The following is a 26,961-nucleotide window of genomic DNA, read 5'->3' on the forward strand; positions in this document are numbered from 1 at the left end:
AACAATTCAATACTCCTTTCCTAATTTTACAGGGCAGCTTAGCACAACAAATAATGATCATAAAGATACTGAAGTGAAGCACAGGTTTTAAAGATTTTCTAAAATATAGCTTTTGCAAAAATAAAGTCTCCAATCTTACTCTTCTTTTAACCAAATACATATCAATTGTTTTAGAGTTATTAAAAACTAATGTAAAATAACTCCTAAGAAATCAGATACAAAAATATACAAAAAGCTATTGTCAGTAACAGGATAATGTTTCTGAGATTGAGAGGGAATAACAGATGGTAGCCAGTATGTAAAAATATGTAAACATTTTGAAAAGCATGTTCGTGAGAATGGAAATTACCTAGATGACATGAATTCCTATAGACATATATGTGTAATAAAAATTTACAAGAAGTTGAAAAAAAAGAGTCCAGTATATAGACATAGATCCAGTTTTAAAATGAGGCAAAATCAATTGCAATGAAGGTAATGAATGTACAGATTGAAGATCAGGCCTCATATAAGGTAGCTAAGACACAATGTTCGGCATACATAAATTCTGAGAACTCTACTTTTATGATGCTAGGTAATGGAAAGGCCACTGTTTTATGATGATTCATAGAATCGTTTGCAATGATAAAGTGGAAGAGTGGTTTAGTACTCCACCAGTCTTTTCACTAAGGAATCAAAAAAGGAGAAATGATATGGAGAGGTCATCTGTTCCCTCTACCTCACTACGTTGGCAGGACCACACGTAAACTATTCTAGACAGGATTATTTGATTCTGAGAATGGAAGTAAAAAACATGTGACTTGACAGATATAAGGTAATCTCATCTGACTTTTGGAGAGAAAACTTTTTTCTCTTTTGTCTTTCTCCAAGTTTTAATGACAGAAAACCTTTAACATTATAACCAAAAGTGGAATGAAATATAATTCAAAAATGAAGAGAGATTAAAAAAATTAAAAAACCCACCTCTACCTAATTTACAGAAACTCATTCTTTGAATAAATAAAGGCTATGAAGATCTACAGGACACAGTCAATCAGGTATCATTTGAAAAATATCAGAGTATCATGAAATAATATGTAATCTTTTCCAGTTGTTCCTCAAAACAAAAATCTGTATCAGGAGACGAAGAAATAAACTAAAGAATTAAATAATTAAATATCTTGGCAAATTAAATTTAATATGAAAATTTAAAAATAATATTGTATAGAAAAAAAGTAATTATTTCAGAGTCAGGAGGTCTAAAATATTGTAGAGGCTCTACTATTAGGTGATTGGCATTGTATATACCAATTCCTTTTGTTGTATTAGACTTCTCAGTAAATAAGCATAATAAATTGATGTTTCTTTAAGACCCAATCTGACATGATTTGTGGACATACAAAGGATTTGTAGACATAAATTAGAATGACCAAAGTTTTACTAAAATAATCAGAAAAGTGTTCCCAGGTGTGTGTCCAAGTGTGTGTGTGTGTGGGGGGGGTGTTGAACTTACTGGAGTGTTTGAGGTGGCTTGGTAAATATGATGTATCTTCTCAACCTGAGTTTTGAATCAGAATATAATAGCATATGGATAATAAATATATCATCTTCAACATTTAATTACATTTGATTTAATGTATTTAAATTTTATCCCCCACACACAAATTCAATGATATGACATCAAACAAGTCATCAACAAAATTGGCAAAATAAAATTGTGGTATATCTGCAAAGGATTAGTACTCTACATTAAAAAAATAGAACTGTTTTTGCACTTAAGATGGATGGATGGATGTCAAAATAATTATGTTGAGTGAAAGAGACTAGACAAAAATAATAAATGTTAAAATATTTCACTTAGGGGCGCCTGGGTGGCTCAGTCGGTTAAGCGGCCGACTTCGGCTCAGGTCATGATCTCACAGTCGTGAGTTTGAGCCCTGCGTCGTGCTCTGTGCTGACAGCTCAGAGCCTGGAGCCTGTTTCAGATTCTGTGTCTCCCTTTCTCTGACCCTCCCCTGTTCATGCTCTGTCTCTCCCTGTCTCAAAAATAAATTAAAAAAAAAAAGTTAAAAAAAAATAAAATATTTCACTTATATAAAAATCCCATAAAATGCAAACTAGCCTTTAGTGACAGAAAGCAAATTGATGGTTTCCTGAGAACTTGAGGATCAATTGGGGGGGGGTAGAGAGAAGGATTATATAAGGAAGTTTAGGTGATGTTTAATATATTTATATACTGATTGAAATTATAATTCCAGAAGTATAGAATTATGTGAAAACATAAAACCGTACACTTTAATAATGTGCAGTTTATATGTTTCAGTTATATCCCAATAAAGCAGTTTAAAAAAAATGATATGGCATTGTGTTGCTTAAGGTTCTTACACTTGAAAGACTGATCAACTGTCCACAGTTAAGAACCACTATGCATTAACACCTTCAGAATAAACTACTTACATTTATAATATGCTTTGTACTTTATTAATTACTCTGAGTGTGTGGATAATAAATAGTTGTATGATTATTTTATTCATGCCAACAAAATCCCTATGAGTTTGATACTATCTTGATTTTATAGATGAGAAAACAGGCTTAGAGAGTTTCAATTATTTACCTGAGACTGCAGCATTCAAGATTGGCATTCAGTTTCTACATCTGGCTGTCAGATAAAAACCCTGTTCTTGATAATCATACTTGCCTATTCTTTAATATAATCACTTATATAAAGTCCATTGCCTCAAAGTCCCCTTTGAATGACTATAACATCCTTTATGCTAGTTGGTTTAAATCATCAACCATATTTATTTCATTTTTATACATCCACAGCACTGGGCACAGTGCCTTATACAAAGGAAATGCATATTGTATTAAACTTAATAATTAGTTTTTTTTTACTCATCTGCAGTCTCTACCAATTGCTTGTGTCACTGGTCTTTATTTAAAGAATATACAATTTCAAACCCATTAAGCCTGATGTTTTAAATATCAAAAAGTTCAGAATGGGGCGCCTGGGTGGCGCAGTCGGTTAAGCGTCCGACTTCAGCCAGGTCACGATCTCGCGGTCCGTGAGTTCGAGCCCCGCATTAGGCTCTGGGCTGATGGCTCAGAGCCTGGAGCCTGTTTCCGATTCTGTGTCTCCCTCTCTCTCTGCCCCTCGCCCGTTCATGCTCTGTCTCTCTCTGTCCCAAAAAATAAATAAACGTTGAAAAAAAAATTAAAAAAAAAAAAAGTTCAGAATGAACAGACAAACAAGTGACTAGATTCTCCTCTTCTCTCATATCTACCCTCCAAATATGTGTCACCAGTTTGGAAAATATATAATTACTGGAGATTACTACACTTACTGTTTTCAGCATCTTTCTGTGTACATAGTTTTTCTTAATATGATGTTCTAATATCTTTGGTCAGAATTGGTGTCTCTATACAATGGCTTATTAAATCATGTTAATGCTATCCACACTGTGATGATTTGTAAATAAGATAGTCTAGGGCTTTTGAAGGACCTAGCCTGAATCATAGGAGTTCACCACAGGTGGTAAAAAATCCATCCAATTTCACTAATTAGGGATTTGGCCATTTTGTGGATATACTACCAGGTTTTGAAGCAGATTTCCTTCACCAAGTTCTTTCACAGTTTACCATTAGGAACTAAGGTACCAATAATTGTAATTGTAACATATTTCATTATGGGATACAATATCCGCCCCCTTACTTTATTGAGGAATGACTGTCAAATATAATTGTATATATTTAAAGTATGCAACATAATAATTTAATATATACATTGTGGAATGATTACCAAAATCAAGGTAATTAAAACATTCATAACCTGAAATAGTTAATTTTTTGTGGTCTAAGTAATTTTGAACTGTACAATACCATATTACTAACTTATGCTGTACATTACATCCTGAGAATTTATTCTAACTGAAAGTTTGTATATTTTGACCTACATTTCGCCATATCCTCTCCTCAGCCCCTGGCAAACACCATTCTACTCTCTGGTTCTATAAAATTGGCATTTTTTTTAAGATTCCACATATGAGGAATACCATATAGTATTTGGGTTTTTTTTTTTGTTTGTTTTTGTTTTTGTTGTTTCCTGGCTTACTACACTGGCATAATCCCCTCCAGCTTCATCCATGTTGCCACAGTGGCAGGATTTTCTCCTTTTCATTAATGACTGAATAATATTCCGTTGTGTGTATTCATATGTATGGTTTCAGATCTTACACTTAAGTCTTTAATCCATTTGAGTTAATTTTTGTGAATGTTTTAAGATGGGGTCCAGTTTAATTGCTTTTCATGTGGATATCCAGCTCGCCCAGCACTATTTATCAATGAGACTATCCTTTCTATATTTTTTGTTCTTGGTGCCCTTGTTAAAAATTAGTTAACCATATATGTGATCTCTTTGGACAGTATGGACATTTTCATAATATTAATTCTTCCACCAAAAGAGTAAAATATTTAAGAATAAATGTAATCAAGGAGGTGACAGACATACTTTTTGAAAACTATAATTCACTGTTGAAAGAATTGAGGAAGACACAAATAAATGGAAATATATCCCATGTTCTTAGATAATATTCTTTCTTAGTACATGAAGATCTGAGGCACCCAGAACCATGTATCAATTTATTAGGCATTTAGTAGATCTAATGCTTTGTGAAGTTTGTAGAGTTAATTCTAGAGTTAGTTAATGCTTTGTGAAGAGTTAATGCTTTGTGAAATTTCTAGAGTTAATTCTAGAGTTAGAATTAAAAATGGAGGAATGGCATAGATTTCTTGAATGACGTACAGTTTCTGGATGAATGTAACAAGAGCAAACAGTAGAAAAAAACCTGAGGTAATAATACTCAGATTTTTAACAGCGTTAGTAACTTGGATTTTGGAATCATGTAAAATGTGAAAAAATATGGAGCATTGCCTCTATCTACATATGAATATAAAATATTGTGATTATTATATTAGGTGCTCCCTCTTCGAATGAGCACAGAAATTTATAAATATGTGCGTATACACATTTATGATATATATTTTTGTTATATGTATATATTTGAAAAATAATTTAAGTTATATATGTTATCACTTTATGAAGAAATAGTAGACTCAACATTTACATATCTAATATTGGGTGGTTCTAAGAGGAAACTTTGAATTATCTTATAAAAGAAAGGAAAATGGAAAGAGTAGTGAAAGTTATGTAACTATATGCCAATAGAGTGACAGAGCTCCTATAACCCACAGATAAAGAATGACAACAGCCTACTCTCTCTAATATTTTATCATGATAAAATTGATACACTGCAGTCCCAGTGAAAGTTTTATGTTTTTTCCTCAATTAAAGGCATAATTGAGCATACACCAGAATTCACCAAGAGATGAATCTGAATTCTGTGACAGACAGATTTGTTAGATGATATATTTCTGGGTATCTTTTAAACTTTATATTCTTTTATGAAGCTCTTTTTAAAGTAGTGAGTTTTAAAGAATCATTTAGAATGATACTTTTAATATAGGACTACAGCATAAAGGATTTAAGGGGTGCCTGGGTAGCTCAGTCAGTTAAGTGTCAGACTTCAGATCAGGTCATGATCTCGTGGTCTGTGAGTTTGAGGCCCATGTTGGATTCTGTGCTGACAGCTCAGAGCCTGGGGCTGCTTTGGATTCTGAGTCTCCCTCTCTCTTTGCCCCTCCCCCATTTGTGCTCTATTTCTCAAAAATAAACAAACATTAAAAAAATTAAAATTCTGATAGGGTTGTACTTTGTTAGCATTTTGTGATTAAATTATATACCCATATATGTATATATATGTATGTGTGTGTGTGTGTGTGTGTGTGTGTGTGTGTGTATAGTGATATATTGGCTTTCAAGGCTTAAATGGTATGAGACAACAAAACTTAAAGATCTCTGGCTTTTAGTGGATTTACTTCATTTGTATTAAGCTTTGTGAAAAATAGACTTTATATCTTATGCCTCTCCATCATAGGCAATATTCCAAGTGATTTCAATTATGTCTTTGTGGAATAATGATGTCAGATATTTTATTTACTTTAATTACAAATTATAGTCTTTTTGAAGCAAAATACAAGGCATGAAAAGGAGCATAAAGTATAATCCAGGAATGACAGATAAGCAATAACATATCACCAAATAAGATGTTTGATTTCAAGCTAGTCTAAAGATTATGGGTCTCTAGATTTAAATAAGGATACAATCACTATCTAAAACTTATCTGAAATTTTGCCTGATGAACACTGGAATTTGAAATCCTTGTTCTGAATGACAGGTCTAAAAATAGAAGGCCAACTATGGTCCCAAGGTTATGGTTTTCATAGTCTTCTTATACTAATAGTATCTAAAATGTTACATATGCATTTAGTACAGTTTGATTCAATGACAAGCTAATTGGATAAAAATAAGATTTTGTTACAAAGACTATTTCAAAGCATAACCTTTCTGTATACTGCAATGATGTTGGAAGAGTTTGTACAATGTATTTTGGTTTTGCTCAAATTTGCCTGATTCACAGTAAAGTTAATTACATCTTCCATCCTTGTGAAATCGATGTTACTTGTTTTATTTTCAACACTTGAATTGTTAGTGTGTCTTTTTCTGGAGGTGGAGGGAGGTGAGGTCACTGTAAATTTGGAAGCCTAAATAGCGAAAATAAACTGTTAAAAGCACATTTGAAGCTGTTTCAAGCTACCGATAGCTGTCATCATGTAGAAGTAATTGCAATATGAAGTTAATTATGTTGTCATAGCTGAACAGTAACTCCTGTCTCTTAAAAAGTCAAGGAGGAAAGAGAAATGTAATTCATTTGGAAATGTGGCACCTCTTCAAACAGCTTCAAACTGAAGCTCTTCAATATGAGCTTCAGTTTTTATATAATTGAGGATCTGATTCCATTCTATATTTTCAATAAAGCACCATCCATTTTCTAATTTTTGCCATTTGTATCTGCTCATAATTACTTCTTAAATAAAGGAAAGATTTGGAGTAGGCACAGAGTCATCAATAACATGACAGTTTGCATGGGTTTGCAACTGTAGGCTCTCATTATAATATGAGAAGTTTATGCTAACTATAATAATAACAATCTGTGATGTTTTAATGCAGGTAAAACAACAACAGCACATCCCCAAAGTGGTTAAAGAACATTTTAACTACAGCCCTGTCATCAGTCTCCTGTTCTGTCTATGGGTTAAATGTGAAGCTAAGTTTAGATATAGTTTCAGGAGGTTTTGATTAAAATTGCCTATTCCTGGATGCAAACAGAAAAGTCAAGGTGGAAGAAAATTTGACAATATTTTCCAGAATATTGTTCATAAATATAAACTCTTTTGGCATTGTGATAACTCTCTACAACTCTTTTTTCAAGACATTCAAGTCTTTAGGGAACTAAGAAATGAACATATACTAGGCTCTTTTAGAGCCGAAATATGTATACAACATGGTTACTACTGATGATACTTTTAACTTTATCATAGTAACATTGATAACTAAAAGATGTAATGAGGCATTAGTGGCAAAAAAATAGTTCAGTTTCTGGCCATTGAAAAGGAACTTTGTTGAAACCATAAAATTAGTAATTGAAAAGTGAAGTTTCAGTAATTTATAACTATACCCTTGGTATAATCGAAGTTGTTTCCTTTTTTATAATTAAATTATATTTAAATAGTGTGAAACTTAAATTAGTCAAACAGTATATTTCATCCTCCTCTACAACACTTCATTCCTGAGAAGTAATAAAAAAAGATAAAATAAATACCTAAATCGAGTCTTCTCCAATCATATGAAACTAGAAAATAATTTTAAAAAATAGTGTTCTAATTTTTATTCTGGGCCCTCCCATAAATCTTAACAATTGTAATAGTTTATCTTGAAATATATTTTGAGTAAAAAAAATACAAAAATGTGTGTGAAAAAGAATTTCCTTTATACAGAAGTAAAATATAGAAAGTATTTTTAATTCCTTTGTTACTAAAAGCAATCTGATACCATCAGAAACAAAATTCTAATTTCTTATCAAACACACATACACCAACACACACACACACACACACACACACACACACACACATCTTTGTGGTCAATAAATAAAAACTCGATGACTAGTCTGAAAAATTTTATTGTATCTTTCTCTTTCTTCCTTCAACTATAGGCCCTTTTTTTAAGTTTATTTATTTATTTTGAGAGAGACAGAAACAGCACAATTGAGGGAAGAGCAGAGAGAGAAAGAGAGAGAGAGAATCCCAAGCAGTTTCCATGCTGCCAGCACAGAGCCTGACATGGGGCACTACCTGACAAAAATGCAAGATCACGACCTGAGCCAAAACCAAGAGTCAGATGCTTAGCCAACTGAGCTACCCAGGCACCCCAACTTTAGACTTTTTTTAAAAAAAAAAGGTGATTTCACATTTTAAGACTATCTCTTAAGGGAGAGAGATTTTATCAAGTCTTAAGAGATATGCAAAAGACATGAATAGACACTTTTCCAAAGAAGACATCCAGATGGCTAACAGACCCATGAAAAAATGCTCAACATCACTCATCATCAAGGAAATACAAATCAGAACTATAATGAGATACCACCTCACACCTGTCAGAATGACTAAAATTAACCATTCAGACAGCAACAGATGTTGGCAAGGATGTGGAAGAAGGGGAACCCTCTTGTACTGTAGGTGGGAATGCAAACTGGGGCAGCCACTCTGGAAAATAGTACAGAGATTCCTCAAAAACTTAAAAATAGAACTACCCTATGGCCCAGCAATTACACTACTAGGAATTTATGCAAAGGATACAAGAATGATGATGTGAAGGGATACATGCACTCCAATGTTTCTAGAAGCACTATCAACAATAGCCAAATTATGGTAAGAGCCCAAATATCCATCGACCAATGAATGGATAAAGGAGATGTGGTATCTCTATGCAAAGGAATATTACTCAGCAATCAAAAAGAATGAAATCTTGCCATTTGCAACAAAGTGGACAGAAGTAGATTGTATTATGCTAAGCAAAATAAGTCAGTCAGAGAAAGACAAATATAAAATTTCATATATGGAATTTAGGAAATAAAACAGATGAACGTAAGGGAAGGGAAGTAAAAATAAGATAAAAGCAGAGAGACAGAGAAAGATAAACCATAAAAGACCCTTAAATACAGAGAACAAACTGAGGGTTGCTAGCTGGCTGTTGTGTAGGGGGATGGGCTAAAGGGTTGAGGGGCATTAAGGAGGACACTTGTTGGGATGAGCACTGTTGTTGTATGTAAGTGATGAATCACTAAGTTCTATTCCTAAAGTCATTATTACACTATATGTTAACTAAATTGGATTTAAATTAAAAAAAATAATAATAAACAAAACTTAAGAGACTATTACCAAATATTACCAAATAATTATAATTATCTATTAATTATAATTGTCATTTTTTTACCTGAATAATTTAGCTTTAGGTCTGTAAATGTTATGTTCTAGCATTTTTTGAATGTGTATACCCAGCAATTAATGGCACTCAAGACTGATTCTATACATTTCTAATTTTTAGCTGTTTTTTTTAAGGTCACCGGAAGTCTGAAAGGAACATTACTGCCATTTAAAAGAATGTTTAAACATCTAGAACACAGAGGTCCATTTTAAATTTCAACTTAATCAGATGCAAACATAAGAAAAATATAATTGAATTAAATGATTTTCATTTTTTTAAAATAAAGTCACCTTATTTACCACTAGTTTTTTATGAGATGATTTAGTTTTCCAATTTCTGAGTGCTTTTAAAATTAGAATTTTCATTGAGAATCGTTATTTGGGAAGCCAAATGCAAAATTCCGTTAAATTGTCCATATTTTTAAGTTGGAATGACACAAACTTTAAAATGTGTATTTTATGAAATGATTGACATATCTATTATTTAAGAGATAGATGTTGATTAGAAAACTTATTTTTAAAAATTTTAAAAAGCTGAATCAATTTAAGGATCCATTATCTAATTATGGTCAGTGATTCACTTTTTCATAAATATGTGTGCAAGTGTGTATGTGGATGAATGTGTATGTATTCATATATATACACACATGTATCTGTGTATAAATTAATATATAATACATGTACTTATTCTCAAATACTAAAAAAAATTATAGAATACCAATTTTATATTCTCACGTAAACTTATTTGATTTTATATCTTTATTATATTTTATATGGATATTTAGAATGAAAAAAAAAAACCAGTATGTTATATTGTAGATCCTGGGCAGATATGTCAAAGAGATACAGAAGTTAACTAGAGGACTCCCAATGGCCAAAGCTACACAATTTAAGAAAGCCAAGCAGTATTGGATGGTAATCCAAGGTATAAAATAAATACCTATGAGTCCACATAGCTAGAAATAAACAAAGGGAGAGAATAAGCAAATCTCCCATATAAAAGAATTTATAGACGTACTCTGCCCTCAAGAAGGTGGAGCATAACTTCACACTCCTTACATGTGGGTTGTGCATAATCACTTCGTTTCAAATAGTACAATGTGAAAGAGGTAAGATAACATAACTATATAGTGGAGAATACTGACAACACTGTCTCAACCAGGTAAACAAGGTGAACACCAACATGGCTATGCCATGTTGACAATATGGACTCTTGATATAATGCGATGATATTATCACTTTACCATTTTGGTCATCCTCCTCAAAACCCATAACGTTGGTGTAATATTGATAAAAATAGTGGACACATCCCAATAATAGGTCATTCTATAAAATACCCAACCAATAGTTCTAAAAATTGTCAACGTCATCAAAACCATACAAAGTCTGAGAAAATATCACAGCCAAGAATCTAAGGGCACATGAAGACTAATAAAATGTATCTTAGATGGGATCCTGGAAGAAAACAAGGACAGTGGCTACAAACTAATGAAATCTGAATAAGATATGGGCTTTGGTTAATAACAACAAATCAATAATTTTGACAAATCAATTACCTTTGACAATTCTACCACACTAATATGTAAGTGCTAGAATTAAGAAGAGAAAAAATGTCAATCATACAACATTCATGACTTTCCTCACAGAAAAGGTAACAAATATTTAAAGCATATATTTTGCAGAAAGAAGTTTTAAGTTTTTATTTTGAGAATATTACTTCCCCATCTAATTCTATGAAAACTAGTTCTTTTAACTAGATTTTTCACTGTGGGAGGAAAAATCATTATACCATAAAATAGAGGCAAGCCAATATATGGCAATTTATAGTGGTCCACTCAAAATTTAGACCTCAAAATATTTTTTTATTATTCTATTTGTTTGTTTTTGAGCTAAACTACTTCCACTTTGAGAGAGATAAATGAGGCACTTTTTTCAGATGGAGATTATTAGAGATAAGATTGTGTTTACTTTTGATCTGATATAATCTTGTAGAATATGAATGATCTCAATTGATAAACAGATGAAGACAAAAGAATTTAAGAAGCAAGTTGATAATCTCCTACTTTCCACATTAGCCCAGGATGAATGGAGCAAAATACTTTTATATTGGCCCCTTTCAAATGTAAAAATTCAAACTCCTTTTTAAGATCTAAAGTATAAACACAGGAGGAAACATGTCTACCATCATAATCCAATACACAATTACACTGGAGTTTATCCTTATGGTTCTACAGCAATAGTCCCAGAAATCTGCATATTTCTTTTTTATCTTGTAAACTTATTTCTTGCCTGTGTTACTTTTATGTCCCTCATTTAACTATAAATATTTTCTGCTTTACTCTTAAAGTCTCCAAAACATGTTCTTTTGAATATTTTGTTTTTGTGTTTGTATGGAGTCCTCTTCTTAAATTTCAGATATTTACATGTAGTTTTTGCAATACAGTTTTCAGAAAATACTCATTGCGAAATTTCAGAAGTGCTTACTCCCACTCACTGTGCAGCTATGTGCTGCAGGCCAAACATAATTAAAATTATTGCAGTCATCTGAACACTAGACTCTTTTCTAACAAATTAGCATTAAAATGCCAGAAAAAAAATGAGCCAAGCTGACACTGCTAGATAAAAAACATTGGTAAGCTTTCTTTATTTTGCCTGAGCAAGACCCTTTCAATTCTGAACTCCCAATAGTTCACTTATCCATGTCTGTACAAAAACATTGACAAATTAGATTGCACCATACAATTATGGTATTTTTTGTGATTTTTTTTTCTAATTCACACATTTGTATAAATTCTTATTTTTCTAGTTCAAATTTTTCATTATATAGATTTTTTTTATTCTTATGGCATTTAAATTTTTTTTTAATGTTTATTTTTTGAAAGAGAGAGAGAGACAGAGCTCGAGAGGGGAAGGGCTAGAGAAAGAAGGAGACACAGCTCTGAGCTGTCAACACAGAGCCCGATGCAGGGCTCAAACTCACAAACCGCAAGATCATGACCTAAGCCGAAGTTGGACACTTAACCGACTGAGCCACCCAGGCAGCCCATCTTCTTATGGCATTTTACTAGGATGGTACTTTGGCTCATTTAATCATTTGGCATATTTTTATTAAGTTCAGATTATATGACAGGCAGAGTACAAAGTGTTAAGAATATAAAAAACAGAAAACATAATCCTGTTTGGCAAGGAGCACCCAATCAAGTGGAGAGAGAGAACCAAGTAGATAATTAGAGTACAAGGTGACACTCAAATAACTGAAAAACAAGCACCGTTCTTGCAGTTCTTCTCTTCACCTTCACACTGTCTACTGCCTGATATATTTTTTACTTCTTGAAACTTTACTTTTTCTAAAATTATAGACATGGTCTGACTCGAAGAATGAATAGTAGTAACAGTCCGGACAGGGAGATCACCAGATAGAGATTTTCATGAAATGATGAATTCCAAGTGCAGTCTTCACCAATCTTAATTTCAAAAATTAGGGCTTCCAGTTCTCTCTGTCTGGATCCTTAGTAGGGCTTTATGAACAGTACTTCTGAATCAGGATAGATGTTCTCAAGGTATATTTCAGTCTTGTTTATTCACTGCTGGGCCCTCTTCTTTTTTAAAAAAATTTTTTTTTCCAACATTTTTATTTATTTTTGGGACAGACAGAGACAGAGCATGAACGGGGGAGGGGCAGAGAGAGAGGGAGACACAGAATCGGAAACAGGCTCCAGGCTCCGAGCCATCAGCCCAGAGCCTGCCGCGGGGCTCGAACTCACGGACCCCGAGATCGTGACCCGGACCGCGAGATCGTGATCGTGACCTGGCTAAAGTCGGAGGCTTAACCGACTGCGCCACCCAGGCGCCCCTGCTGGGCCCTCTTCTAATACACTTCCTTCTCCACTTGAAATTCTGTCAACAATAATAGACTTCATTGAAAAATGCATTAGCTTTGGAGTCTGTTGAACCTGGGTTTTTGTCCTAGTTTCATCACATAGTGGAATAAGACTTTGGTTGAGGAAAATTATTACCTACCCCCCCCCCCCCCCCCCCCTGCCAAGAGTCTATGTGCTTTCTCAATGCAGGTCTGTGGCTCTCAACCAGGGGCATTCTACATCACAAAGATATTCGGTAATATCTACAGACATTTGACTGTCACAACTGAAAGGATTACTGATGATATCTAGTAGATAGAGGCCAGATATGTTGCTAAACATTCCACAATGAACAGGATCGTCCCTCAGCAAAGAATTACCTGGACCCAAATGTTAATAGGGCCATGTTGAGAATTTCTTTGCATTACTTTGCTAGGGTTGCCATAACAAAATACCATAGACTGGGTGGCTTAAACATTGGAAATTATTCTCTCAGAGTTCTGGAAGTTAAGAGTTAAAAATCAAGGTGGCAGCAGGGTTGAGTTCTTCTGAAGTCTGTCCTTTTGGCTTGCAGGTAGCCACCTTCTTGCTGTGTCTTCACATGCTCATTCCTCGACGTGGATGTGCACACATGCTTGGTTTCTTTTTCCCTTACTTATAAGGACAATGGCCATATGGGATGAGGGCCTCACCCCAGTGGCCTCGTTTTAACTTAATCACTTCTTTAAAGGCCTTTTCTCCAAATACTATTTCCATTGAGGTACTGGAATTGGCACTTCAATATATAATTTCGAGGAAACACAAGTCAGCCCATAAAATCCTTGTTGAGAGCTTCAAATCCCAAATCAGCCATAAAATGCCTATAAGGTCTTAGAAAATGTATTTAAACTTTGGGCTATAACAATTTCCTCATCTGTAAAATAATAATACTTATTTCCTTGATATGATTTGAGGGTTCAATTAGTTAATATATGCAAAGTTCTTAAAAAGATGCCTAAAATATAATGAATACTTTTGAAGGAATAGCTGTATATCATTGGATGTGATCTGTGAAATAGAACAATCCATCTCATAATTATTACATTATTAACATGTGCATGAAAAGTATTTAACATTATTCTTATCTAGCATATGACAGGTACTTAATAAATAATGATTCCCTTTCCTTTTTTCTTACTGATTCTATGTGCACAGAAGCTAGGAACAATATTAGACAACAAAGGCAAGCAACTATGTCACAGTCAGCATCAAAAAAGGCAAAATGTAAACTTATCTGTGAGATTTTCTTAAGTAAAAGTGCGACTATACTCTCTCCCGAGCACAGGTCTATGATTTAACTTGCACTGAGGCATCGGTTTTTATTTCTTTCTATATCTGTCTTCTTACTAAATTATGAATTTCCTGGTATAATATTTTACATTCTTTTATTTCTAATTGTTAGCATAGCTCTTGCACATAATACAGAATTAATAACAATTATAATAAATGCAGTTTGTGTTTGAAAATAGACCATGCACTATGCCAATCATTTAAGATGGATTAGTTCAATAATATAATGATTGTATAAGTTAAATATGGATAAATATTGGGGAAATGAATATTTCCTCAATTATATTTATGGACTTTAAAGGGCACATTCTTTTTCTTTAAATTGTTTTAATGTGTATATATTTTTGAGCGAGAGAGAGAGTCAGAGCATAAGTGGGGGAGGGGCAGAGAGAGAGAGAAAGAGAGAGAGAGAGACAGAATCTGAAGCAGGCTCCAGGCTCTGAGCTGTCAGCACAGAGCCCAATGTGGGCTCGAACTCATGAACTGTGAGATCATGACCTGAGCCGAAGTCGGACTCAACCGACTGAGCCACCTAGGCGCCCCTAAAGGGTACATACTTGAAGAATAGAACTAAAGTTCAAAATCAAGCAATTTGATTCCATATTGTGTTCTTAGTTACTACAATATAAAATAAGCTCCATAAATGTTGCTTTAATAAAATAAGTTAAAAATTGGGAAAAAATCATCACAGAAAACTAAGAGGTGTGCTAGTCGTAGGTACTAATACCAAGGTGCCTTAAAAAAAGCATAATGAACATTTGTATGTTCTTGAATTTCAAGAAGATGAGAAATAATGGAAAATTCAGCCAGTCAAACATCTTTCACTCTTTCTGAATGTAGTTTGGTTATCATGACTCCATTAAACACTAGAAATAAAAACTCTGCTTTTGTTGGAGAGAAGTATTAGCCATCAAACAGTTAAGTGAATAGGTATATATTACATGTGTGTGTGATGTAATTTCAAAATAGATGTGTTTTGAATTAAATAAAAATTATTTAATCATTGATCATAGCTGCTCCAAATGTTAATACTGGGAATTCATCTATGCATTTAGTATATATGTTGATATATATATCATGTTGAGATAATATATATATGTATATATCCATATAGTGGTATTAATTAGTAACACAAAACAATATTTAGAATGATTGTTAGATGAATTCTTAAAAGGCACTCTACCCAATTAAAGTAAATATAACATAAAACCTTTCAGGTTGTTAACTCTAAAGTCAGTACCCAATGATCATCCTAATTGACCCATGGACCATATCAGATACAGTTGATTATTCTATCTCCATGACAAACTTTCCTTCTTTGGCTTCCAGGAAACCAACCCCTCCTGATTTTCTTTCTACTTCATGTGTTGCCCTTTTGATCATTTCTGTTTTCCTATTTAAAAGCTGCTAATTTTAGAGACCTTGATCTTCTCACTACTGCATCGAACAATCATACTTTTGGTGATCTCCTCCAATATTATGATTTTAACAACAAAAATTTCATATTTCCCATGAAAGTATTATCTTGAATTCTAGGCTCACATAATAATTTAAGCTATAAAATATTATTTCTGATTTTTTCTCTGAAAATATGTTCTATATTTCACCTTCAGTTGCTATCTCAGTAAACTGTAACTCCTTCCTTGTAGTTTTTCAAGGCAAAGGATTTAGACTCATCCTTTTCACTTGTACCTCATATATTTTTTCGTGTTAAGTTCTGACAGTATATTTAAAATCTTGGGCGCCTGGGTGGCTCAGGGCTGACAGCTCAGAACGTGGAGACTACTGCGGTTTCTGTTTCTTTCTTCCTCTCGTGCTCGTGCTCTGTCTTGGTCTCTGTCTCTGTCTCTCTTTCTCAAAAATAAATAAACGTTATTTTTTTTTAATCTGACCACTACTACTGTTTTTCACTACTACTGTTACCATCCTTGTCAGAGTCACTGTATCACTTAGTTAGTAAATCACCAAACACAAAATTTCAGTAGAATACACCATAAACATTTATTCTTATAAATCTGCTGGTCAGTTGGTGTGATTCTGTTCCAGACTGTGGTGGCTGAGCATTGATAATCAAGTAGAGGTTAGCTCAGGGGCTTAGCACCATGTGTCCCTCTTCTTCCTTCTGAGACCTGTGCATTAACTGAGGCATGTTCTTTTAACAGGGATTGTAAAGTACAAGAGAGAAAAGTTCCCTTACAAGATCTCTTAAGGCTTAGGATCAGAATTGGCTAACCCCATTTCGAGAAGTGACACAATACATTCCACTTATGATGATGTTGCAAAAGCTTTGATATAGGGAGGAATAAAGTTATTTGGGCTGTACATCAGTTGATCAGAGCAGTGAAAGAAAAGTCACACAGCTGTTCCAAAGACCAAAATATCAAAGGAGAATTTTTACTGGCCAGTTTGGGATGGCTTATCCAACTCTAAAATAATCAGTGTTACTAGCAGGATGGGACAAATCTGCTTGATCAGCCCTTGGCCACAGACCCCAGTGGCTAAGAAAGGGTAGAATCGGCCAAAACCCCTCAAATGAAATATATCACATAGAGGAAGGAAGATTTCTTATACAACAAAGTGGAAAGAAACTTGGTTTTCTTAGGAAACCTCTTCTGTGAATATACAAAATCAATGAGATGAGGATAATTCAAGTTCAGAAATATGCCAATGAAGATGTTAATAGTTTCCTTTGTTGTATTCTCCCAATAAACCTGTAGAAAGATGAAGCTTATGAATTTGTAAATATCAGTGTGCATTTATATTAAATCATTTTAATCATACATATGTAATTTCTTCATTTTCCTTCATTTAACTTATTCATTGGAAAAGAATATGATCACTACAAATAAAATTTTGGTTTTCCATGGTTTTACAAAACTACTGCTGTACTCTGCATTTAATAACAAAATGAGTGTCTCATATATTTATCTTTAAATTCTCGACACTTATTTTAGGTACTTATTTTAAACCTCAAATTTAAACACCTTATACTTCTATTAGCTCACACTAATATTTCCAGGAATATTTTCTAAATATTTCAATGGCAATTCCCTTCTGAAAGAGGAAAAAGACTGTTTTATTATTGTTTTGATTCAAATGGCTTATGTACCATTTTGGAGAACACACTGCTGACAGTCTTCATTTTCAACCCATTATCAGGTTTACACAGCCCAGCATGTCAGAGCCCAGTGACTGTTTTATAAAGATGTGGCTCTTTTCTTAAGAAGAAATGATAATTATGAATTTTTACAATGTAAAGGGCTCCATAATCACTTTATCCCTGGTGTAACATTAGTAGAGTTTGTTTAATAAATCAGGTTTATTGGCCATTAGAAACCCACGATGCTGGGTTGCATTATAGTTGCAGCCATATCTGTGTGGTGCAGTTTTACCCCTCGATGGTTGCCAATTGCAAAGACATAAATAAAGATTAGGGAACAACAAAACCTGGAACGTATGCCCATTGCTTTAAAATTGTAATTTTATTACCATTGAATCAGCAATTTTTTGGCATGTTATTTGTGGCAAGGAAAAATCCAATGGTTTCCAAAATATAAAGCTTATATGTGATAAACTATTTATAATTATAGTTTGTTTTAGATGGACAGTTTGAGTTAGAAAGGTATAATATTTCTCAGCTGTCGTCGTTATGAAAATTATGTAATTATAAACATTTTACTGAGTGTGGCATGGTTAAAGAAGACCACCAAATGTATCGTGTCTTCTCTACACCAGCAATGAGATGACTTGGAAAGGGTTTCAATAAAAGTGGTTTGAATTCATAACTCAGATTCAGATTACAGTAGTCCTTTAGGTATTTATCTGTTATCTCTGCTCTGGAGGAAATATCACTTCCTGTTAGTACACCCTTCCCCACCAGGCTTGGGAATGCTTACCACTGCTGGGACATATAGTGACCACAGGCCCTTCAAAATCTCAATAACAAACGTTGTTTTTGTGTTTGTGTTTGTGGTTTTTTTTTAATTTATTCATTGCTTTTCACTGAAAAGCACGGGAGGTTGGAAAATGAATAGGAACCTACTTTTTCTACACTAAATCAATGAAAGTGACAAATTCAGACACACACACACACATACACACACACATACACATACACAGCAAGGTGGAAAAAGATTCTTCTTTCACGTCTGCTGAATTTTCACAAAAGTAATAACACCTAGGCAACATTTGACATGGATGAATGCTACAAATACACTCTGTTTTGCATCCTCCACCCTTTATTCCATAAACCATGTAGTATTTCTTTGGCATCAATACAGTGTCAGGCACATTAATCTTTTTTTAGTACCAATAACTATTAGTAGGTTCATTTTAGGTATTTGCCTCAGAAACAGTAGGTGATGCTGACATTTAAAGTTCCTGTCTCATGATGTTGCACTGCACAGACGTTTCACTGACGATGAAATGGAAGGAGACAATATTAATGCCTCTGGTTGAATTATCATTTCATCCAGTGTAAAACTCACAAGTACACCAAGATCCACTCTCCAAATACTCCGTTCTACAAGCCTGATTTGATACTGACATACTGGCATTCATTTATACATACTTTTTGACTTTATCTCTGTTTTCTGGTATGTAAAACAGTCTCACGTTTGATTGCTTATGAGAACCCGTCTAGAGAAGCTCCCCAATAAATGAGTCATGCAGTTGGAGAGGTGTGATGTGAAGGGGGGGAGATGGAAAAACAACCGTGATTACTTAACACCACCTACACACCAGGCACTTTGCTCATTTACTTTATATGCACAATATTAGTTGATAATCATCTCAAACCTATGACAAAAACTTGAATTGTATTTTATAGATAAGTAAACTAAAATCAACTAACTTACTTTAAGTCATATATCTTATAAAAGTTAAGTCTAAGTGAAATAAATGTGATCAGATTCTAAAAGCAAGACTACTAGGAGAAGCAGAGGTACAAATTTGGGGGATATTGATAGTTACTGGAAACTTTTACAAAAGGTATTTGACAAAAAAATAAAAGGCAGTGGGGGGGTAGGGAGAGCCCTATATAAAGGTCCTATCCTGATGTTCCTTAACTTAGACAACCTTATATAACTAATAAAAATCAGTAGTGGAGTAAGAACTAAAAATTGGTTTTGAGACAGACCAATAGCCTGAACATATTTTAGGTTTAAAAAATTTTAATTTGTTACATTGAGTTGACTAGCAAGTAAATTCTGTAATGTATTATGGACATAGCTTGATCGTAAGGAATTCCAAAACATGGCCTTATGCCCCAGGGAGCCGATATTCTAGTTTGGGTTTACTATAGTAAGTTATATAAAACTCTCCATCTTCAACAATACAGAAATCAAACTACATAACATTGTACCACTTTTCTATTGCTACTAAAACAAATTACTGCAAATTTCAGTGGCTTAAAGCCAAATACATTTATTATTCATTATGTGTATTATTATTGTATTTCTGTTCTGGAGGCTAGAAGTACAACATCTGACTTCAAGGTCTTGGTAGGGCTTGATCCTTCTGGAGACTCTAGGGAAAAATGTTTTTCTTTGCCCTTTCCAGTGTCAAGAGGCTGCTTTCCCTCCTTGACCCATGACCTTTCCCTCTATTTTTAAAGGGCATCACTCCAACTTCTGCTTCCTTTGTCCATCTCCTCTCTCTTTAACATTGACTTTATTGCCTCCCTTTATAAGGACTCTTGTGACAACATTAGGTTGATCTGGATAAACCAGTATAATTTCTCCACCTCAGGATTTTTAATTATGTACACAAAGTCCCTTTATCACGTAAAGTACCATATTTACAGGTTCTGAAGACTGGGACAAGGGCATCTTTGGGGCTCATTATTTTGTCCTTAAATGTTATGTAAATTAGAAGAGGGAAATCAGAAAATTCAAGGCGTTTTCACTATTATAACTTTACATTTCTAAATTTTTCAATTTACGATGACTCATGCCTCTACCCATAGAAGCCATTTTATATGCACTCTTCCTATAGCCTTCTGCATTTTATTTTAGCTAATGTTTTAGTCCTTCAAATAGACTGTGCTCCTGCCTACACAAAGGTTTTAAAATTACAGTTCCTGGAGCCTAAAATATCATTAATCACCTCAGTACTTCTGTTGTATAAGACTTATCAAAAATTTTAATTAAAATTTTATTTGTATAATTAGTTTAACTTTCACCTATGCAACTGAAACATAAATTCTGTGAGTGCAGGGATCGTGTTTATCTTGTATTAGAAGATAAATAAGAGTATGTTTGTTTAATGATTGAATGAATAAAATAAAGAAAATAAAAATCTCCTCACTTATGAACTACAAAATGACACACAAATCTTGAGATTACTTAAAACATATTCCTCTTTTCTACTATTAAAAGGCAGTCTTAAAAAATTTAAAGGAGAGACATTACAGAGATTAAAATAAGAAAATGCTATGGTATACTCAGCAAAAGTCAATGTCCCCAAGGCAAAGACCTTAAGATTTCTCCCAAAAGCCTCACAAGGTGGCCTTCATTACCTCGGTAGATTTGCCAGAGTCCTGGATCTTCCCTCTGGCTTAGAAACTGATTTTGTCAGCATACAGAGGGAAAGTTCATTGCTCCGAAGTGGATTTACATAAAATAAGCATAAAAGCCTGATGCCAATATATTAATTTACCATAAGATATATAAGTGTCACAGGTGCTGGAATATTTAAGTCTGTTTAAGTTACCCATTCAATCCCTCTATTTGGTCCAATATGGAAGGAAGATAAGCCAAGTTTTGCTTGATTAGCACAGGATGAAGACAGTTAGTGTTAATAAAATTATGAATTCAAGATTGACATATAAATAATTTCAAAGATTCTTTAGAGGTGTTTTTGGACCCTGCCTAACTACAGATCTTCTAACTCAGAACACATTCTTGTCCGAGCTTGGATGTATACTGCTAATATCTGTTCTGTGACTTTCTTTCTTTGTGCTCATTTTTTTTAATGTTTATTTATTTTTGAGAAAGAGACAGAGCATGAGCAGGGGAGGGGCTGAGAGAGGAAGACACAGAATCAAAGCAGGATCCAGGCTCTGAGATGTCAGCACATAGACTCGTGGGGCTGGAACTCACGAGCCATGAGATCATGACCTGAGCTGAAGTTGGACGCTTAACTAGCTGAGCTACCCAGGCACTCCTTCTTGTGCTTGTTTAACTGAGTTATATTTCTTTTTAAAAAAAATTTTTTTTCAACGTTTATTTATTTTTTTGGGACAGAGAGAGACAGAGCATGAACAGGGGAGGGGCAGAGAGAGAGGGAGACACAGAATCGGAAACAGGCTCCAGGCTCCGAGCCATCAGCCCAGAGCCTGACGCGGGGCTCCAACTCAGGGACCGCGAGATCTTGACCTGGCTGAAGTCGGAGGCTTAACCGACTGCGCCACCCAGGCGCCCCGAAATATCCCAATTTTATAGATACTTTATAACGAATATTATTATCATTTGCTAATAATCTATGGCCTCTGTATAAAAACACATCCACTGTTTAAAATGTTGTTTACATAGTGGAGAACAAGTGAGGACTTTTTTCATAAAGACTACGTTCTTGGGGGAAGGCAGAAAATAAATGTAAATAAACAGAATAAAAATGTCACAAAGAAGAGATTTGATTGAGAATGATTTGATTTTTACAATTACTAAATATTTATAATACATTAAAAATAGCCTCTAGATAACCATAGGGATTTGTATTCTGAAAGGATAATTAATCAAGAGACTCAAATTATTTTCACAGTTTTTAAAATTCTACGAAATATCCCAATTTTATAGATACCTTATAATGAATATTATTATCATTTGCTAATAATCTATGGCCTCTGTATAAAAACACATCCACTGTTGGGGCGCCTGGGTGGCGCAGTCGGTTAAGCCTCCGACTTCAGCCAGGTCACGATCTCGCGGTCCGTGAGTTCGAGCCCCGCGTCGGGCTCTGGGCTGATGGCTCAGAGCCTGGAGCCTGTTTCCGATTCTGTGTCTCCCTCTCTCTCTGCCCCTCCCCCGTTCATGCTCTGTCTCTCTCTGTCCCAAAAAAATAAATAAACGTTGAAAAAAAAATAAAAAAAAAAAAACACATCCAGTTTAAAATGTTGTTTACATAGTGGAGAACAAGTGAGGACTTTTTTCATAAAGACTACGTTCTTGGGGGAAGGCAGAAAATAAATGTAAATAAACAGAATAAAAATGTCACAAAGAAGAGATTTGATTGAGAATGATCCTAAGAAAGCTATTTTAGATGCTTACTTAGCAAAGGTCTCTTTGTGGAGGGATACTTCAGACACCATAGAAGTGATGAGAAGGTAACAGCCCTGTGACCATTAAGGCTCAGAAAAGAAAGCTACAAACGTCCCAAATGCAACAATCCAGAGAGTGTAGACAAGAAAAGAGACAAGAAAACTAGGCAGGAAACAAATTCTGTGAGGCCTAGAAGGTCAGGTCAAGCCTTTGGCTGTTAAAATCTCGTGTCATGGAAAGTCACTGGATGCCTTCAGAATGAGGAGTGTGAAATTATCTGCTTTGTATTTTTAAAAGATGACTCTGCCTGCTGTCTGGAGAATGGATGATATGGACACAAGTGGTAACCTAATGTGTCCTGTTGGGAAGTGACTGCCATAGTCCAGATGACAGAAGATGAGGACGATACTGTGGTTTTCATAGTAGAAGTGGTCAGAACTGACACGTAATTTAGAGCTCACATGGATGGGACCATTGGCTAGCTTGCTGTGGAAGCTTAGAGCAAGAACAGAGAGAAGAGAGGTCTGTTGAAAGTGTCATTACAGCGTCACTCCCCTGTCTGCCCCCAAGACTTGAGTACAAAGTCATTCTGACATATGAGGACTGAACAATCTGTCTAGCAATCTAGCACTACTTTTGTTCACATGCCTTGATGTCTCATCAAATTGAGATAATCACTGTTTCAAAAAAATGCTTTGCACTTTGGCATTTCTATTTCTTTCTAATGTACTTCGCTCTGCCTAGAATGATCTTCATATTCGTCCGTGCCTCTCAAAACTCTATTCATTCTTTTAAGAAGTCAAACAAATGAAAACTCTTAACAAAACTTTTCTGAACCCTATAATGGATCTTTCTCTTTGGAATAATCAAGAACTTGATTTGCAATGACTCTTCAATTATTAATAGTACAATGTATTATGGTTATTTGAGCAATCATCTCTTCTCAGAATTATTTTAAAGCATGAGTATTGCTTTGCATTTTTATACCTTATATATTTTTATATTTTATACTTTGTTTTTGTTACCTTATAATAACCATTGTTTATATATACTAGAAGTTCAGGAGAAGTTGGGTAAATAAAATAAAAATTTGCAATCATTTCAAAATTACTGTCACTAATTTAGCAAAAAACTATGATTTTAAGTTTGCTTAAATAGTGTACAGTTATTCATTTTTAAAGTAATGAGACAAAATACAAAAAATGTTTTTGGTTTTTAACTCAGCCTTAACTGAGGGAGCCATCGAAAGAAATTTCTTCTTATCAGAGTCAGCCCACATGCGGTTAAATTTAAGTAGTAGGAACAGGGCAAGCCACAGTGGGGTAAGAAAGCCTGGCCTCTATACCTGGAAAGGCAACTCTGAAAGGATATCCTAGTTCCTGAGCTACCTGTGGGATTGTTTGTTTGCAACGTAACCACTGCAGTTTCTCTGTCTTCCCCATCTTGTTTCTCATCCTCTCTTACAAGTATTACTACTAAACGTTTCCCCCAATAAGACTTCTGCACATGAATTTCTGTCTCAGAGTCTCTTCTCCAGGGAGCATGACCTCAGATATGAAAAGTAAAAATTAAATGAAAGAAACAAAATCTTTTGGGGAGAAATACTTATCACGAATTAAAACATGCAGTTTTATAAACTTTACATATAAAAGCATAAAAAATATGTTGACCCAGACCAAACGACTTTAGAGTAGTATTTCAGTCAACTTTGTGTGTGTGTTTTTACATGTTTTCAAAAATTATATCTACATAATCTGTCCTATTCTTTATGTCACTGAATTAGAAAATTCTCACATTTATATGGCATTATGGATGGGAGCAAGTGAGAGTATATAGATATTGATATTGTGGTAAAATATAGATGAGGATTTAGTTACTTTTTAAGTAAAACAAACAAACAAACCAAACTGGAAAAGTGGATGCTTCAAATATTTGTTGTGAAAAAAAATTGCTAATTCAAACTTTGATTTGAATTAACATTTTTTTTAATTTGTCCAATAACATGTTAGCAATTTCTTTCTGCAGTAAATGAAGAAAATTCTTAAATATTGAAAATTTGTCAAGCTCTTGAATCATTTCATAAAATAGCTTGATTTTCTCCTTAAAATTAAATGAGCTTTCAGCCAAGAAGTGAAATGTTAAAACTATTCAAGATTCTAAATCTTTTCTTAAGATGCCTCACTTGAGCAAGACACTTTAAAATATAGAAATAGCCTTGACTCTCATCAGTATCAGAAAGAATTTTTTTATCTCATTTCTCTTATCAAAATCTTGTGTGAGTACATTTTTACTCAACAGAGGACGAGCTAAATATTGATAAAGCAGAGTCTTGAATTGCCTGCCTATTTTTTTTTCTCGTGAACCAGAGATTTGCCTCAGTCTCAATACTTTAATCATATTCACAGCTTTTACTAGATCCTTCAAAGTTGTTGATCACCTTCTATTCTCTCTGCATAAAGTGGTCTTTGCATTAGCTTTCAGGAAAATTCCATTTCATCTTCTAGCAAGTTCTTTATACTGAGGGATATATAGTAGTGCTGTAACCTCTTTAGTGAATTTGTCAAAGTGAAGTGAACAACAAAGCCCTCAGGTGCATGATGCAACTTTTAAGACTGTTAACAATCATTATTTGGAATGACTTCAAAACTATAGATTATTTAGTGATTTATAAATATATGTAAATATAGTAAGATATTTTTTACTTTTCATCTTATTTATATTATTACATGGAGTGACTTCTGAAAGTATATGTCATTAGTGGAAATATAAAAACTTAGTGACTTTCTGAAAATAAGCTTGGAGGTATTTTTTTAAAATGTAAAATATTTATTCTAGTTGAACAGAAATTTTCTTAAAGAATTTAATCAAAAGAGATATCAGAGAGGGAAAGAGAGATTTATAAACAAGCATTGATTTAATAGTAACTAGAATGGGATTAAATAAAATGTATGTCAGTGTGGTAAAATATTCAACTATTAGCTATTTTACAGGAATAAACTGTAATGATGTGCAATAAAGTTTCATAAAACAGTTAAAAAGAAAACCAGGATATAAAAGTATACCTATTTATACTGATTATAATTAAAATGGTTATGTGTGTGTGTGTGTGTGTGTGTGTGTGCATGTCTGTGCATGCGCGTGTGTATGCCTGGGTATGTGTAGTGTTGCTGTCCTTCTTTCCACTATTATTTAATATTTCACAACACAAATGGTTTACATTTACTATGTAAAAGAGTAACCCTAAAAGTTCTGCTACATCAAGAGAAATACTTGCTGGTTTTAGATACATGGAAGATTGGGGGGGATTTTAAAACTGGGGAGTACCTGGTGTGGGAACAGAATAGGAAGGGGAGAGGAAGACATTCTCTAAAATAAACACACGAACTACAGTGATACTGGCAGAGATAATCTAACAAACAGGGTTATTGTTTTTTGCTAGTTTTTGCTGTTTCTAAAGATCTATACATATATAACAGAGGAATCAAAAACATTGTAGCATAGCAGTTATTTATTGTAAATATAAGCCCAATTTACCCAAATTATGTTCAGACGTAGAGAGGTTATTATTTGAACAAAAAACTAAAGTCTAATAAACAGACATTTGAGAGTAGTTTTTATTTAATTTTTTAAGTTTATTTATTTATTTTGAGAGAGAGCGCGGGAGCAAGTAAACTAAGGCAGAGAGAGAGGGAGAATCCCAAGTAGGCTCTGCACCATCAGCATGGAGCCAGATGTGGGGCTCCATGCACATGATCCATGAGATATGACCTGAGCTGAAACCAAGAGTCAGGCACTTAACTGACTGAGACACCTGGCGCCTCAAGAATAAGTAATTATTACATTAAATGTATTGTAATTAAGGTTTATCTTACTGACCAAGGGAGGATGGTAAACTTCAGTTGTAGGCATCAGTTGAAGGTAGAGGAAGGTGAGGTAGCTCTTCTGCTTTGGAAAATGATCAGGGTCAAGTAACCAGCTTTCAGACAGCCATTCAGGGTCAGCATGAGATGTGCTCCATGCTCTTTTTTTCTTGAGACCGTGACGAAATGCAAACAAAACACAAGAGCACTGTATCAGTCAAGGTTTCGCCATAT

The sequence above is a fragment of the Prionailurus bengalensis genome, chromosome F2 (genome assembly GCF_016509475.1).
Source record: "Prionailurus bengalensis isolate Pbe53 chromosome F2, Fcat_Pben_1.1_paternal_pri, whole genome shotgun sequence".
Lineage (NCBI taxonomy): Eukaryota > Metazoa > Chordata > Mammalia > Carnivora > Felidae > Prionailurus > Prionailurus bengalensis.